The sequence below is a fragment of the Euleptes europaea genome, chromosome 6, assembly GCF_029931775.1.
Source record: "Euleptes europaea isolate rEulEur1 chromosome 6, rEulEur1.hap1, whole genome shotgun sequence".
NCBI lineage: Eukaryota > Metazoa > Chordata > Lepidosauria > Squamata > Sphaerodactylidae > Euleptes > Euleptes europaea.
In genome coordinates, this window is record NC_079317.1 from 58,759,018 (window position 1) to 58,773,968 (window position 14,951).

Below are 14,951 nucleotides of genomic sequence, written 5' to 3' on the forward strand. Positions count from 1 at the left end.
TATAAATGCATACATCTCATAATTTCAGCACACCTTCCACTGAGTTGGCTGAGGCCTGGTCTACATGTGCAGCTGAATGTGATGTAGGGTTGTCAGATCCCCCCTGACCACTGAGGGGGTAGGGTTGCCAGATCCAGGTGGGCAAACTGCTGGAGATTTGTGTGTGGAGCCTGAGGAGGACAGGGAACTCAGTGGGGTACAATGCCATACAGTCCATCCTGCAAAGCATCCAGTTTCTCCAGGGGAACAGATCTCTGTAGTCTGGAAATAGGCTGCACATAAATAATTCTGGGGGATCCCCAGCACCCACCTGGAGGCTGGCATTCTTAATAAGATGGTGCTAGGGGTACAGTGCTGAAGTGATAAATCAACTGTACCATATCAGACCACAAGTGTGGGGTCACATTTTCCCAAGTTCCTCTGTATTAATAGCAAGTAAGTGAAAAACTCTTCCATCATGGAAAGGGCTGAGGTAGAACCTTTCTCTCTGGTATGCTATTGTTTTTAATTTCAGAGGATTTTTAAAGAGCAGCATTAAAATACACGTTTTTCCATTTGCAGTTGCACAGCCCATTCTGCTACTCAATCTGCTGCTTGGTTTGACCAGGCTCAACTAGTTCCCACTGAGGTGGTATGTCCCATGGCTTTTTCTTCACTCAGTGAGATCCTGTAGCAATCCGTTCAGACTAATGAAAGGTTTTCAGTCACAGCAAAGGGCCACAGCCATTTCCCTGCTCCCTCTGTTTCCCTATCAGATAATTACACTGTGGACATTTGACATATATAGGAGGAAGGCTTGGTAATAAATTTGTCAGCAGGCTTCAATAAAGATAACAGCTTCAAGAACCGCCACACACAATTGCCCATTGTCTTGTGAATCTTTTGAAACACTTGATGTCATGCCATGTCCTTCAAAGCACTCAAATGTGCACATAACAGATTTAGGAAAGTCACATCTTTCCTGAATTTTTCTGTTTAATCCTTTCCTCCTCCAATATTGCCAGTTGACCTTCTGTAATTTAAGCACAAACTCATTAATTATTTTTAATATGCGAACATTACCATCGGATCTTTAAACTCTATCCCTTCTCAAGTAATACAAGTAATATCTCAAGAAATACAAAGTCAAATGCAAAGTGCCTTATGATAGACTTCGTGACTGTGCTCCTCGACAGAGAGAAACTTTGGAGCGTTGCTTTCTAGAATGCAGTACCTTTCATGGTATTAGGGATTTGTGCATCACTCTTCTTTTCTGTGATAATGAGGGGTTGTTAACATCATCTAAGGTGAAGAAACTCTTGGCAGGCGTGGATGTAGAAGTTAAGTTGGTTGTAGCCATTGGATCTTGGCCTCCACCTCTCCAGGTTGCCAGTCATGTATCCAGCTGCTTTCTCTTAGCTGGCTGCTCCCTTGCCTGATTATTCCTGAATCCTGAGGATGTTCTCAAAAGCCACCAGAGAGAGATGAATGAAATTCCCCGCAAAATGAGTGTGATGAAATAAAGACCCGTATATTTGATTCATACAATGGAGAAGCAAAATCAAAATGGGGATTTTCAGGTCAGACCAAGAGGGTGAGAAGAGAGCTCTCATCCCTTCCATCAGATAGCACACAATGCTTACGTTTGTTTGTCTGCACTGGACAGCCTGAAGCTGGCAGTGGGGCAACTGGTGGGATCTGGGGACAGGGATGGTTGTGGCTAGCTTTGTAAAGACAAGGCTCATGGTTTTTTATTTATGAGCTCCTGGGATTTCTCTCAAGAGGCCCAATTGATCCATCAGTGCATGGTGCTTTACTCTCAAATTCCAGATTCTCTCATGTATTCGTATAAGAGTTACACAGTAGTGACGGAAGTAATCGAATTGTGGTGTCCCAATGGGTGTTCATTACAGGAATATTAATACCTCTAGCTAAAACTTGCTAGCAAATATTGATTCCTGTCCCCATGGGAACACAGAGGAAAGCTCTGTTGCATCAGATGAAAGGTCCACCTAGTCCAGCATCCTGTTTCCTAGAAATCAACAAGATTCATCTAAGAGGTCTATCAGCAGAGCATGAAGGCAATAGACTTTCCCTACTACGTCTGCAACAAAACCCTGCAACTATTACTCATAGGCATACTGCTTCTGAGCCCAGAAATCCTATTTAGTTATTCTGTCTAGCAGCCAATGATACACTTTTCCTCAATAAAAAATATGGAATGCTTCAAGAAGTTGCAGGTCACCCATGCACAGAAGTCATGCGAATCTTCTATGTGTCATTTTAGTAAATGTGCTGCAGAAGCAAGTGTGAAAGAGTGTGATTATTGCAGGTCTTTGGGTGCAGTGCGAGGAAGACATAAATGCTAATGTCACATTGGACATCTACTGAAAGATGGTTGTATCATCAGTCTGAAAGTCCTGCCCATGCCTACTTTTCCCCTCCCATTTTTACCCTCGGTCCCTAATTTATTTTCTACAGAAGCTTTACACCCACTCCCCTCAACTACCTACTGCTTTTAAAAAAGAACTGCCCCCAGCACAAGGGAATCCCCTGGCTCCCTCTAGCATAAACTTGAAGGCATCAGGGCTCTTGAACAGGGACTCAACCAACAGGACAAACAGTGCAATGCTTCCGTTGACTTAGAGAGGTGTAACTGAGGATGGCACCGTTCATCCTGTTGGTTGAGACAATGCAGTAAAAGCAGGTAAAATCCTCCTGGATTTTTCCATTCTGCTACTGTTCTTACCTTTTCCCTATCCACCACTTTTCTACTGTATCTCTCTCCAGGTTTCATTACATACATTTACATGTAAAGCTTAGTTCTGCCCCACACCATCATTTACCTGCCTTTCCAGTTTCCTGGCTCAGTTCTCAGTTCACTCCCTGGTAGGGTTGCCAGGTCCCTCTTTGCCACCAGTGGGAGATTTTTAGGGTGGAGCCTGAGGAGGGCGGGGTTTCAGGAGGGGAGGGACTTCAATGCCATACAGTCTAATTGCCAAAATGGCCATTTTCTCCAGGTGAACTGATCTCTATTGGCTGGAGATCAGTTGTAATAGCAGGAGATCTTCAGCTAGTACCTGGAGTTTGGCAACCCTACTCCCTGGCCTGAATGCAAGACCAGGCCCACCCCACTCCATCCTGCATCAATCAACTCACCACAGTCATTGGCTAGTAGTGCAAGTAACACGCTAGCTGTTGAACTCTGTATGGGAAAGGCCCTTCAATTTGGAAAAACACATTGACAGCAAGCAAAGAGTCAATCCCTTTTTCAGAGCTAACACTGTGTAAAAATAATATGATACTTTGCAAAACAGATCCAGTTATAGAACAAAGAGACACTGAAAGGAAGAAAAAGCCATATCCACAATGCAAGCTTTTGTGATAGGAATTGATTTAAAGTAAAGATTTGAAACAAGACCTGCTGCTAAAAACTGAGCCAGTGTGAAACAAGCCACAAAATCCCACATGAGAAAGAAACAAAGGCACAAGATGGGGGAAAGGGAGAATAACAGATCCAAACTGCCTACAGGGTAGTCAGAAATATGAGCATGCAGGGATGCAGCAGAGTGCAAGGAAGAGGGACAATGAATACTACATGGATTTGAAGCACATAAAGGCAGATTTATTGTTGCTTTGCAAGTATTTTTGTTCCTTCTCCCCATTTGAGTCTTTTCTATAATAAAAACATTTCTGGTGTCTTCATCTTGTCAAAGAAAATGCAACAAACTAATTCAGTAGGACATGCTTGTAGAAACAGAGTGCCTTTCCCGGATTTCTGATGTTTCCTTGCTGTTTTAAGTAGTTGGGACATGCTTTCATTGTTCAGCCTTATCTGTAGGCTTGTCATATTCCTTCTTCTGGTGGGAGATCTCCTGCCCCCTGCTGCCGCTGGGCGACAAGAGGAAACTGGCTGGCAAAATAGGGGAGGCAATCACTGTCCCCCATGCAATTATCCCTTATCTCCCACTGGTTGCCAGGCCATGCCTGGCACATGCCAGGCAACCCTACTTGTGTGTGACCCACAGCCATTTTCTATGGTGGAATTTTACCCAATAGGCAGAATTTGGTGCTGAATATTGCATCATGGGGAAATCAGCTGAATTTAGCATCTTTAAGTCCCATGAAGATCATCTTTAAGTCCCATGAAGAGTTAAGAACACACGTTAACTTCCATCCATCAAAAACAATGCTGCCTCATTATGTATTTTGTACACAAAACAAATGCTTGCATAAGAGCATCCCCTCTGACAGTTATGCAGATAGCCATATTTCCTGCATACAGATGTGAGCAATCTCAGCCAACTCATGGCAACCCTATAGGGTTTTGGAGGCAAGAGAGGTGGTTTGCCATTGCCTGCCTCTGCACAGCCACCGTGGGATTCCTTGGTAGTCTCCCAAAGAAGAATGGTACACTCCTTCTACCTGGGATGGCCGTCCTCTTCCACAGAGCTCGCAGCTTTGGGAGGGACGCATATGGAGCGGTGAGGGAGGTCGGGGACACCCACCTAGCCAGCCAGATCAGCCAAATCAACCCTGGTGAATAATGGGGTGACAGATGTCGCAGCCAGATCAACCTCACATCCAAGTCTCCCATACAAATACTGGGGCTGACCCTGCTTAGCTTCTGAGATCTGATGAGATCAGGCTAGCCTAGGCTATCCAGGTCAGGGCAAAGTGAAAATACACTACATCAATTAAAACCAACAACGTGATTGAACATTTAAAAGCCCCCAAATCCTCTTGAAGGTTTCAGTTTTACAGCCCCTTTGGAATGGCATTAGGACAGGCCTTCCTCTGCTCTTTGGGGAGTTCATTCCATAAAGCAGGGACAGCCACTGAGAAATCCTGCAGACAGGCTGCAGCTGACCACCCCATAAAAGAGGAGGGCGTAGTCAAAAAGTATTGCTGTGTATGATTAAGTTGTCTCTGGGCTTTTTTTGGGAGAGGTGGACCTTCAGGTATGTGGGCCCCAGCTCATGAAATGCTTTAAAGGTGTCATTACCCTGAACTGGATCTGGAATCAAATTGCCAGCCACTGAAGGGATCACGGAAAAGGAGTGATATGATCCAAGTGATAAACCCAGACAGCAAACAGGTTTGCCGCATTCTGTACCAACTGCTGCTTCAAAGTAGCTTTTGAGAGTCAATGCTCTGTTTGAAATTGTCTTCTCAGGGTATTGTTGCCAACTCTGGGTAGGGAAATTCCTGGAAATTTGGGGGTGGAGCCTGGGTGAATGTGGTTTGGGCAGGGGAGGGGAGGGGCCTCAGTAGAATATAATGCCATAGAGTCCACTCTCCAAAGCAACCATCTTCTCTAGGGGAACTAATCTCTGTACTCTGGAGATCAGTTGTAATTCCGGGAGATCTCCAGGCCCTACCTGGAGGTTGGTAACACTATCAGAGGGGAAAGGGAGCACAGAAGTTGTGAAGGATGAGTGGGGTTATAGTTAAAAAGTGGGGTTATAGTTTTAAAAGTCTAACAAAATGGGAAAGGAGTTAGATTTTAAAAGCCATAAAATGTGTCTTACTTTATAGATGGTCCCTTGGATGCATATTGGCAGGTACAAGAAAAATTCTCCCAGACAGCAGGTCTGGGACAATATTTGGGAACAATCATTTCACAATAGAACACTTAACCAATTTCCTAGAAAACAAGGAGCAGAAAAAACTAAGCAGTTTGACTCATTGCTACCATATAACCAGATTTATGGCAGGGCAAAATAGAGACTAAAATTGCAAAGGAAGAGGTTGAATAGATATGCCTGTGACATCTCTGTTAATAAGCACATTTAAAATACATGATTGCCCTCTGCTGGAAGGAATTTTAAGTCCCCCCACCCCAGCACACATTCTCTTTATAAGCATACATGGGTGCAAAGGGGAAATGTACATGTGGGTATTTTGATCAGAGTAAAAGTCTTGCAGATAATATTTTCTTACTGTTCACATATGAACATTATCTAAGAATTAGGAAAATCTGGGAGACCCAGGTTCAAATCTCCACTGTGCTGTGGAAGCTCGCTGGGTGATCTTGGGCCCATCGCTCATTCTGTCTGACCTACCTCACATGGTTGTTTTTGTGTTGATAAAATGGGGGAGGGAGAGTAATGTTGTAAGTCACTTTGGGTCCCCATTGGGGAGAAGAGTGGTATATTAAATATCCAAGTGAATAAAGTCTGTGAAGCCAGATAGATTATGTTGTGTGAGACTAACCACATCATATTGATACGGCAAACAAGGGTTTGTGGGGGGAGAGAGACCTGAGATCAATATTCAAGAAAACAGTTTATTCTGGCAGCTGCGACCCAGAGCACTCTACCGAGTAAAAATCTCTGAGCCCCGATCATACTGAGGAAGGGATATTTATCCAAATTCAAAATATGACAACCCATCAACATTCAGGGTACGCTGATAGCACTCCAGACATAGAGGCGGCGCAGTACAGTTCAGTTCTATCCAGTTTCTCCTATCAATGTTTATAGTTCACTCTGACTCTCCATGACTCTTAACCCACTTCCTTAGCACACAGACATACAGGGATATTCTGCCCAGCAACAAGCTATTCCCTGGCTGCCCTAATACATTTTACAGAAAGGAAAAGAGATTATTACAAATTGCTAAATCAGTGGATCTTCCATAGTCAGGGGAAGTCTACCTGCTGTCACATTCCCCCCTTATGATACAAGACATACATATAAGGCTTGTCAATCATTCCTGTATTCCATTTCATCATACTTTCTATCACAAAATACACATTCCAGAACCTTCTTATCTCAGTGAACCACTCACTCCACCACTCAATCGACTTCCCAATTCTCATTCTGACCAACTTTCTAATTCCCATCCTGGGCACAATTAATTCAGGTCATCTTATACAGTTTCAACAACTGATCTCACAAATACATCCCATCTCAAAATACGTTCTTGCCACTGAAATCCAACAAACAATTTCCACAATAAACCAGTTGTTGTCTTCTGAAACACAAAGGCCGTTACAATAGATCCAACAAACAATTTAACAGCATTAAGAAGCCAACTAGGCCTGGCAACATTACAACTTAAAGAATGGTAGTGTGTGGGTGCTTATGCAGACTCTTGTCAGTTGAAGGCAAGAGGAAAGTCAGAGAAAAGACAGAGGAAGGGGACATGTCCTCACGGCTAAAGGTGAGATTCTTGCACCTGCTTATGTACACAGGCAGTTGATAGGGCCACAGGTGAAATACCTTTTTTTGTGGGCAATAATTCCAGGAAATTCCTGGAGGTCCCTAAAACAGCTTTATTGAAAAATCCAAAACTTAGGAAGGACAGTTGGAAGAAGCAGGAACACATTTGAACAAGATACATTAATGGAAGAACCCATAGACTTCTAAGACATTGCAGAATGCATGATACATAGCAGCAACATCAATCCTGCATTGGTACATTTTATAAAACAACACCAACATCCCTTTATCCTTTCTTCAAACAAAGCATCCCAAAAATCAAAAGTCCTTTGTCAACTTTGAATGGAAACATACACAACCTTTCACAATAGTCATACAGTTGAGATCATCACAAAGAGAAACACCAGATAACTCAGGCAGTCTAGAATAGGCATGACTGCCACAGAATCAGAACTAAAAATCACCAGAGTCTTTCCACAGGAGCAGTAAAACAAATGAGTCTGAGACACAAACAGAAACAACTGAAGCCGCCCCCCTTTGCTACTGCAGGGCGGGGGAGACAAATCCACAGTCTCAGGCAGGAGGCAGGAGGCCCCTCTCGAATGACTCTCAGTCTAAGCCACAGGAACAATGTTAACATATAGATACAGTCATCTGTTGAAAAAAACTTCATCTGGTATCAGGAAAAATAGGGTACGTTGAAATATCTGGAACCAGACTGTAAAAGACAAAAATATCAAGAGCCTACACAGAGTGCCCTTAATGACTATAGAGCTTAACTGAAAAAGTAGAAAAGCACTGTCCTTCAGTGTTACTACTCTGACGATGCCCGCCACAGTTGCTGGCAAAACGTCAGGAAAGAAAATACCAAGACCACAGTTACATAGCCCTGATAACCTACAAGAACCAATAGAAAAGCAATGTCCAAAGGCAATGTTCATAGCAAACGTTTTTAAAGGCAGGAGTGGATGGAAGTAAAACCTGGAAAACTCAAAAGACAATTAATTCAGTTATTGCATGGAAACACTGTTGACATAGAGGGACGTCATAGAGGACTTCCCTCCCCCCTTCACCTGTTTTCTGACACACAGGAAACAGTGACGCTGTTATGCTCAAGAGAGCTGTTGACAGACCAAGTAAATATCTCAGAACCTAATAAGCAACCATTGTCACTTCGCCCAAACACTCAAAAATCTTCTTTGCTTGCTTCCGGCCATCAGAACAGACCAAAAAACCCAAAAGATTTTTCTCGTTGCTTGTGGGGTGGCAATTTCTGCAAAGTTCTTGCCAAACCTCATTAACTTTCCAAGCCTCCTCAAGCCTCAAAAGGGTGTTTTCCTCCTTTTTCAAGCACATCCCAGGTGCTGCACAGACCAGAACAAACTGCAAGCAAAGTTCTGACCCAAAAAACAGCAGTCCCCAAAAGTCATCTAGACGGTCCACAAGCAGAGGTTTCATTTTCCCAAACCTCCATCTAAAGTCACGAAAACTAGGTTCACACCAGGGGCAAGAAAGGCATAGATGGTGGCAGACCCCTTTGTCTGGCTGGACCTTCCAAGAACTGGCTTTGATGCTAGGAAAGTTGTCTTCAGCCCTCTTGTCCCTTGTTCCTGGCACTGATTTCCCTGGCTGGCCCCCCTTTTTCTACTTTCTTCACCTCTTCACTGGATAGCTGCGGCAGTCTTTCTCCCTTTATTCTGTTTCCCTTCCTCCGTCTGTATCAGGAAGATGCCAACGCCTGGGCACTAGGGTTTGTGATATAACAGGAGCATTTCCAGAGGGAGAGCCAAGCCGATTAATTTCCTTTAGAAGCTGTTGAAGCGGGGCTGAATAACGAAGGGGGCTTCTCCTGGTCCACGGTAGGGGTTAAAGCTGTAAATCCCCCCCACTTTTGGCCCTGGGTAACGGGGGTGGCCAGACATATATCAGTTCAAAGAGAGACAGACCCCAATGGAAGGGAGCAAAAGAGGGCCAGTGATGTGATGTAGACAGAGCTGAAACTGGATCCATTCCAGCAGTATTTTTGACAAATTTTTTCATTTCAGTACAAGTCGCATTTTGTAAAGAAGCCGGCACCCACTGCTTTTCTTGTGACCTAAACATCTTATCAAAGTCAACCCCTACACAGCAGCTTTCCAGAGTTTAGACTAGCCTCCGAGGTCCTTTGCTGAACTGTTTAAACTCGACTCAGGTTGTACACACTGCAGACATGAAAAAACAGACAGTCCATTTTGAAATACTTTCAAATCACTTTGGAATACCTGGGGGCAGCCGCATACAGTCTTTGTGCAACAGTTGGATCTGTCTTGTTCCAAGCAGGGTAAGCTGGTTCTTTTATGCGTCTTCTCCTGTTGTCAGGCTCCAGATGAGTCCGGATGGGTCCTTAGCAGGGCTGGTGTTTTACTCGTCCCCCCTTTCCCTGCATTCTCAGCTATCTGAGGTGCAATGTCCAGTATTTTTCCCTTATTGAAACATGACCAGGATTTCAATACAGTAGGTCAGAATCTTCCCTCTCGGATCCATGGGGTTGACAGCTTTCCTGTGCTTCAACCTGTCGCTTGCAAATCACAACAGCATTTACTTTCCAGTTGTAAAACAGGCAGCTGGGGAAAATTTTGCAGGTCACAAGGGAGAGGAGTAGAATTTTCACACAACAGTTCTTTCAATAATTTTTTCAAAGTCCATAACTTCTTTAACATCCATTAGGGCAATAACAACATGTCCATTTTTTAAAAAAAACTTTCTCTTCACCACAAGCGGCTGGGTTTAGCTGGAAGGGTAAAATCCAGGATCCACATACAACAGACTCCAGCTGTTTCCCAACAACTCTTGAATTCTCCTGTGTTCAGGGTATGGGACAGACTGCAACCTTCCTCCCCTTGTCATCTGAAATTCCAGATGCTTCTCTTGAATCTGAGCTTTCTGTCAATGTTCTACTCAGTTCCATAACCTCCCCCCTCTTTAATGCAACCGTGTTGCTGTCCATGTCCGAGAGAGTGGCAAAGTTCTGAGACAAAAAAACAATGTCATCATGACCTCTGGAGGTCCCTGAGCAGAGGTTTCACCTCCAGGGGCTATCAGAGTCACAAATTGAGGAAGCCTGCATCCGGGAAGGAGTCCTGCAGTACTTCACTTGTGTATCTGAAAACAGTTGAACTAGATGCAGGGCAAACTCTCTGGCACTGGCTGGGCTTAAACGTGCCTCAGCAATGAAATATCGTAGTTTTGAGAACTCTGATAGTGAAACACCCCACAATCCAAGTGCAACCTCAAGGTGGGGATAATTTAACAATGTGCACAACTGCAACTGCAAAACAGATGCCCTTTTCTCATTAAAAAAAAGATCTTCTAGACAGACCATTCCATTCTAACCATGTTCACTCAGCAGCAAGTCACATTATTTTCTATGGGACTTACTTTCAACCAAGCTTGTATAGGACTGCAGCATTCAAATTGCATTTAGGGTGATACATCATCTCTCCATTCCCACTCCCTGCTAAAGAGGAGTGTACCTATTATCTCATTGTGTAGCCATTTAACAAAATTAAGTTCCAAAAATGTTGCAGATCACATTCTAAAAACCGAATCACCAGTCATTCAAGCAGGAACATGCAAATTTGTTCTTAATGTGTATTTGTAATTATTGTGATTGCACACAAAGCCATGTAATTCTGAGAGCAAATGACCAATTAAGTTTGGAATTGGCCCTTTGCATGTGACCTGCTTAATTGGACTGCGGAGCAATTGTAACTGTGCATGCAAATCAGGCAGTCCATTGTGAATGGCTACATGTGAATGGCAGGCCTTTGGTGATGGCATATTACAAAGCAATAATGGTTGTTGAAAGGGTTCTTCATGGTAATTTTATCATATATATGTGTGTGTGTATAGACATACATATATAATCTGGTTTGCAAATTGCTACCACACTCTAGCATGGCCAAAAACAGAACCCAGGAAAGACCCATGCAAAGGATATTCCAAATTGCTGGGATGAGCAGATGGGAGAAGGTTCAGCACTGCCTCCATGGTGTCCCCAAGTGAACCCATTTTGTTTCTTATATATTTAAATTAATTATTTCTGGTCAGTGATGTTGCAGGAAAAAGGCAGTGGATTACAGAGTCCAAAAGGAAGCCTATTTGCCTATCTAGTAAAGGCAAAGGCAGTACTGCCCTACAAAATCTGCCCTGAAACAAAGTGGCCAGCCATACCTCCCTCCACTGCTCTGATGCCTTGGGGAGAGTACCAGATATTCCTTATGTTCTCTTTTGTCTCTTCCTTTAAACCTGCAGTGTACCTGCCAACTGTAACCTAGGCCTTTTATGCACGGGTTGTTTCCATTGGATATGCTGCTCTCTCGATGCACAGTGTTTGCAGTCGAATTCTCAAATCACTCTGCATCCCCCTGAATAAATTCCCAGACTACTTGGAGTTACTCAGAGTAAACTTATGCATGCGCCAGTGAAAATACGGAGCATCTGACCTAAGCGGGGAGTGGTCAGCAATGTTGTCGTTATGCAGCATGCCACCCCCTTTTTTTAATCACGCATGCACTGTAGCAATAAATTGATCTCATGATAGATTGCAGGTGGGGAAAAGGCACGTGTGAGACCCGCCCCTGCAAATACTGCTTTGTAATTGGCTGTAGTGTGTGTGTTTTTTAAATATATCATCCCCACAGTAGGGTTTCTTCATTTTAACTGAGCGAAGTAGCCCCCTGTCTAGAGGGGCAGTTGAAGAGGACATTAAATGGAGACTGGAGAAATAAGCAGCCTTATTTGTTATTATTCCAGCGTTATATCGCTAATCCTGCACCCACAAACTAAAAAAAATGGCTTTCATGCTTATCCTAAAAATTCTGCATATAAGGGGAGGGAAGCAAATCAGCCTGGCTCTGTGACCTGGCTGAGGTCTGAAACCAACAAAAACTTGCTGTGAAACTGACCAAATAAGCAGCCTCATAGTATTTCAGTGTTCTCTTGCTAGTCCTGCACTTGAAAAAAAAAAAAAGATGGCTTCGAGGGAAGGGATCGGATGAGGGAGGGAAACAAGTGGGAGGGAGAAACAAGAATGGGTGTGGGAAGAAAAACCCAAATTGGCAAATATGCACAGGACCAATTTTTGATTTGGGATCAAGGCAGGCTTTAAACTCGGGCTAAAACAGCATCCAGAAAATGTGGGGGAAACACGAGGGGAGAGTGAGGCGGCTTCTAAAGGTCAGAGAAAATGTGCAGTGAAAATAAAGCCCCGAAGTAGTTGGGAGGGTGACGGTGACAGAAACAGTCTCTGCATAAAAGGAGCTAGAAACATTAGTCTCTGCATAAAAGGCTCTAGAAACATTAGCCAATCAGTTTCCACTCCTAGCCACAACATGAGTAGGGAAAGCGATTACATGGCATACTGTTATTTGTTACATGTGAATCTCAGTTGTGAATATTCACTTTTGTGAATAACATGAGTAGATTATTATTTTGACTTTAATAAAATGGTGACTTTTGGCACTTTGGGACATGGTGCACCCCTCCCCCCATGCTGCTACATAACAGCCCTGGAATTATGATGATAGCATTTTGCTAGCAGGTAATAAACATAGCACAAAAACCCAGGAACAAGTAGTACAATGGGGGCAGCAGGGGGGAAAGAGAGAGAGAGAGATGATTAGGATTCATGTTGTGAAATGTGTTTAACAACACATGATACCAGTTTAAATATTTTCATCCCACTGTTTCAAGATGCTTGCTATAAAATTGAAGAACTCATTGGAAACGTCGTTCTGCCATCTCAGAGGCCAACATCTATGCCAGCATCAGTCCGATTGTCAGTTACACCAAGGCCATATTATGCCTCTCAGACAGGATAATAGCAATGTGGCCCACTGCCATCCCATGAGTGTTTCTTGAACAGATGTTGCCAACGTTTGCCTTGGCATCAGGCCTAGATTCATCAGGCATAAGAGTCAGATTTGGACCATCTACATTAGTGTTGAAATACTAAGCCACTAACAACAGCCATCAGAGTTGGTTCCAGCAGTATCAGCCAAGCCTAAACTTCTACATTAACTGAACAATCCTGAGGGCCACTGTGGTGGAGGCGGCTAGTTACTGATGCATCTGAGGCACTGCTGCTCCATTCCCTATGGCTATTCAACAGAGGGAAAGAACAACGTGCACCCCTTTTGAGGCACAGACAGCATAGCAAGCTTGCCAGATTCCATCGCAATGCTGGCAGCACCCACCAACCAGGCAGCGATGACCAATAGCATCCCTCTGAGTCTCACACACACAGGCACAGCCAATTACTCCCTGCCTGTCTGGCCACTGCCCCTTGACACACACACAACTCATGGAGACCCAGCAGACAGGGAGGAAATATGCACCAACTGCGTGCATATTTATTACTCAATTACACAACAAGTACACAAAACATAATATTGTCTAAGGCTTTTACGGTCAAAGTTCATCCGTTCAGGTTATCTGGGCTGTGTGACTGTGGTCTTGGTAATTTCTTTCCTGACGTTTCCTGACACAAAACATACTTCAAAAAAAAAAAAAAAAAAAAAACAAGGGGGGAAACCAAAAAAGGCAACTACAAAGCAAAATTTAAAATTAGAAAAGAAAATGTTTGCAATTATTGTTATACTTTTTGGATTACAGCTTTAACAAGACGTTTGTTGGGGTTTTTTGCACCTTTATCGCTTATACCAGCATTATTTATTAAATCACAACTTTCTGTAAGTTCTTAGTATTCAATGGAGGAAGAAGAGTTGTGAAATACTGGCTAGCAAAAGATAGAGATTCCAAAGCATAAACAGTACCCGCACTCACTCTGCTTTTTAAAGAGGGGTGGGGGAGGTGATGCACAGATTATAATGTCTGACACTGGTCCTGTCAACAGATGTGCTTTGGAAGTTCCATGCTTGGAACTTAATTCCAAAACACATGTGGTTTGCAGTTCAGACTGGAAGCACAGCACATGGGGAAAGAGGACTCTAGCTTCCACACACCCCACTTGATTTTCCCAACCTGAGATGGCCTTGGGGAGCTACCATTTGATGGGCTACGTGTAAGCTTTCCAACAGGGGAAATAATGGCTCCCTGGAGTTGTTTCAGGTTCAGAAAAAGCTGCTAGAGCTGCCAACAGGCCTGGAGAAAAAATGTCCGGGCCCTTTAATGGAGGTTTTATGTTTAGAAATGGGCAGCTGAAGCTTTTCATGGCATGAAGATAAATAACGACCTGGTAAGTAACATCCCAAGAGCCAGCGTGGTACAGTGGTTAAGAGAGGTGGACTCTAAAATGGCAACAGATAAATATAATCAGACCACAGAGAAGGTAGCAAAATTTTGCACAGCAGCAAAATCCATTTGTGCTTCAATGGGGAGGTAGTTTTTTTTAATTGTTTGAATTATGTAAAATTTATTTGAGAATTTAAAATCAGTAAACCATGGTATCAGAAATAATTACATATTGGAATTATTAATAATTCTTTGTGTTTCTTAATTATGCTGGTCATTGACCATGAAAATAAATATTACTACTAGACAGAGGAAGTTGAGGAACTCTAATATGTAGGGTTGCCAAGTCCCTCTTCACCACCAGTGGGAGGTTTTTGGGGCAGAGCCTGAGTAGGGCAGTGTTTGGCGAGGGGAGGGACTTCAAAGCCATAGAGTCCAATTGCCAAAACAGCCATTTTTTTCAAGGTGAACTGATCTCTATTGGTTGGAGATCAGTTGTAATAGCAGGAGATCTCCTGCTAGTACCTGGAAGTTGGCAACCCTACTAATATGGAGAACCGGGTTCAATTCCCC

General features: G+C 43.4%; 1 pseudogene; it reads right to left on the bottom strand.

Moving 5' to 3' along the window:
• Positions 1-2,189: 2,189 nt before the first annotated feature.
• Positions 2,190-2,286, bottom strand: LOC130479841 (U6 spliceosomal RNA; annotated as a pseudogene).
• Between the last annotated feature and the right edge of the window lie 12,665 nt (positions 2,287-14,951).